General features: G+C 33.3%; 1 pseudogene; it reads left to right on the top strand.

The window, feature by feature from the left end:
* The first annotated feature begins 323 nt into the window (after positions 1 to 323).
* Positions 324 to 2,353, top strand: LOC108465403 (cytochrome P450 CYP749A22-like; annotated as a pseudogene).
* Positions 2,354 to 3,298: the final 945 nt, after the last annotated feature.

Genomic DNA, 3,298 nt, shown 5'->3' with positions numbered 1-3,298 from the left:
TCAGAAAATTCTTTAAGCTTTGTTCGTACGACAAATGAGGATAAAAGATTTGTTTATTAAGTGGTTAAATTTTATAATCGTTAACCATTAATCATTAAATTAAAAAAACAGTTTCAGAAGCCTTCAAACACTAATAAATAAGCGATTAAGTTCCATTGCAAAATCTGATCGATTCTTCGAAAATGGACACCATGGGAAAGCTTCTGATCATTTTCACATTTTCTTTGTGCCTTTACCTCCTCGTAGCTCTGCTCTATGTCTTCTACAGGTATTGGTGGATACCTTATCGTATACAGCTCATCATGAATTCACAGGAATCAGAGGGCCTCCTTATAAATTTATCCATGGAAACAACAAAGAAACTGCGGCAATGCGAAGGGAAGCGTTTAGCAAACCTATGGCCTTGACACATGCTATATTTCCTAGAGTGATGCCTCATGTTTATTCCTGGATCAACAAATACGGTGAGAAAATATATTTTTCTATAGGTTTTTCTGATTAACCTCCAGTTTCCATGAACTGATTTTAATGAAATCTTTTTTCATTTTTATCAGGGAAGAGTTATCTTAGTTGGAATGGATTTCGACCTCAATTGGTAATTACAGACCCAGAAATTGTAAAAGAGGTGTTGAGAAACAGTGAAAAAGCTTTTCCAAAGGGGAAGCCTACAAATTTCTTTGAGAAGATATTAGGCGAGGGGCTTGTTACAACCGAAAGTGAGAAATGGGCAAGGCAAAGGAAGTTGGCCAATTATGCATTTCATGGGGAGAGCTTAAAAGTAAATCACTAGTTGCTAATATAATTATGTAGTACAACGTTTACAAACTGAGATAATGGCCCGTGGTTTCTGCAGAACATGATTCCAGCAGTGGTTGTTAGCGTTGAAACAATGCTTGAGAAATGGAAAGGTCGGGAAGGAAAAGAGATGGAAGTGTTCCAAGAGTTCAAATTATTGACTTCAGAGGTGATATCCAGAACAGCTTTTAGTAGCAGTTACTTGGAAGGGGAGAAGATTTTCGAGATGTTGACGAAGTTGTCACTAATTGCAAGCAGAAATGTTTTTAAAACAAGGCTCCCTATTATCAGGTAAGTAAGTTCATCTAAGCCTTACTTTGTTAATCTTAAGGACTTTAGCTTCCAATGGATTAGTTTGCTTTTGCAGCCGGTTCTGGAAATCTTCTGATGAAATTGAATCAGATAAACTTGCGAAAATGATACATGATTCTGTGATGAAGATTGTTGAAAAAAGGGAAGAGAAAGTAGTAACCGGAGAAGCTGACAGCTTCGGCAATGACTTTCTGGGATAACTGGTAAATGCCTATCATGATTTGGACGAGAACAACAAGCTTTCCATACAAGATTTGGTAGATGAGTGTAAAACTTTCTACTTTGCCGGGCAAGAAACAACTAATTCCTTGCTCGCACGGAGAATCCTACTATTAGCAGTACACACGGATTGGCAAGAAAAAGCAAGAAGAGAGGTGATTGAGATCATTGGCAAAGGAAACCCAAATTCTGAAGGGATTGCCAAACTTAAAACTGTAAGCAAACTATTCAAATCCTGATCATTTCAATTATTTTAGTTTGATTCCTTTTATTCTTTTTTTCTCAAATAGATTCCAATGATTATCAATGAAACTTTACGACTCTATCCTCCTGCAACTGGCACGATGAGAAAAGTAGAAAGAGAAGTCTAATTAGGAAAACTCGTCCTGCCTACTGATTTAGAGCTCAACATCCGAATCATGGCACTTCACCATGACCCTGACTTATGGGGAGACGATGTTCATCTTTTTAAACCAGAGAGATTTGCTGAAGGGATTTCTAAAGCTACTAACTACAATGCGGCTGCATTTTTTCCCTTTGGATTGGGACCACGATCTTGCGTTGGAATGAGCTTTGCAATCACTGAAACAAAAATTGCCCTCTCCATGATTTTGCAACGCTACACATTCACCCTCTCCCCTGCCTATGTTCACTCACCTTTACCACTTATTACACTGAAGCCACAACATGGGATCCAGTTGTTGTTTCATTCACTACATGATGATGCTTAAAATATAATATTATTACCAATAAAATGTGGGAACAGATCCTTGTAATGTTGATCGAGTTATTGTATTTTGCTACCGTATAACTACATATATTGTGTGGGGATTTCATATTGTTTTCATTCACTGTTGGAAAATGTTCAAACCACGTTTACCATTTTCTTATGTCATTTAGTGTTATGTAAGTCTGTTATTGTTGGTTCCTCAGTCAGTCAAAATAATTTGTTCAGTCTTTTGTGGGATTTTTTCTGTTTTTTAAATAGTCAGTTAGTGGATCTTATATCCATGTTTTTCCCTTCTATGTAAGCCGCTCAGTTGCTAAACTTAATTTTATCATTGAATTCCTTCGGTTTATATCCATTTTCTGTGCGTGTTAAGTTCCTTTCTAGCTTCTATCATTCACTTCAAGATGATCTCTTGAAATCCTAGGCTGTTGATATCCAAAAATGGTACAATATATTTAGTAGAATGTGGATGAGAAACAGTTCCTTGTAACGTTAATCGATACTGTACATTTCAACCATATGATGATATATAGTATTATTAGTCTAATTTACTTTAGCAAACTGGAAAAAAGCTTGAAGGAAAAATATTTGAATAATTAAAGTTAAATTATAAATTTTTAAGAAAGGTTAAAGTAGAATGTTATCATTTTATTAATTTATAATTTTATAATTGTTAAAGAGATTGTATTGAAACTTCACCATTTTGAGAGGCAGTGAGGCTTGCCAATCCTTTGGTGCGGCTAGTGGAATGAAATAATGATCTTTTGATATTTTATTCGGATATATATTAAAATTATACATAAATTTTCATTTAATGTATAATTTAATATATAAACTCTTATTTGATATAATTATACACATGAAAATTTAATTGTGGTTAAAATATATACATAAAACTTTAATTTTAATTCAATTGTACACATTTAAAGAAATAAATACTTTAATTTATTTTTATATTGGATAAGTTCAATCATTTGGGTATGCAGTATGTACAGTAAAATAATGGTATGTCAATAATGATATGTCAATAATGATATCGTTGTTTGTGAAAATTGATCAAATAATTATAAAATAAAGAGAAATGGAGAGAATAAAGAACAAAAAAATATGAAAGCAATAGAGAATGTACTTTATTGATCAAAGGGATGATTTACAATACTTCATCAAAGTCTCTATTTATAAGCATAAGAAATATAAAAGAAGTAGAGATCTAATACTAATAATTATTAGAATTTAAAGTAC

Source organism: Gossypium arboreum, chromosome 13, assembly GCF_025698485.1.
Source record: "Gossypium arboreum isolate Shixiya-1 chromosome 13, ASM2569848v2, whole genome shotgun sequence".
Taxonomy (NCBI): Eukaryota; Viridiplantae; Streptophyta; class Magnoliopsida; order Malvales; family Malvaceae; genus Gossypium; species Gossypium arboreum.
The sequence above is the reverse complement of the archived record's forward strand: the minus strand, read 5'-3'. Positions and strand labels throughout refer to the sequence as shown.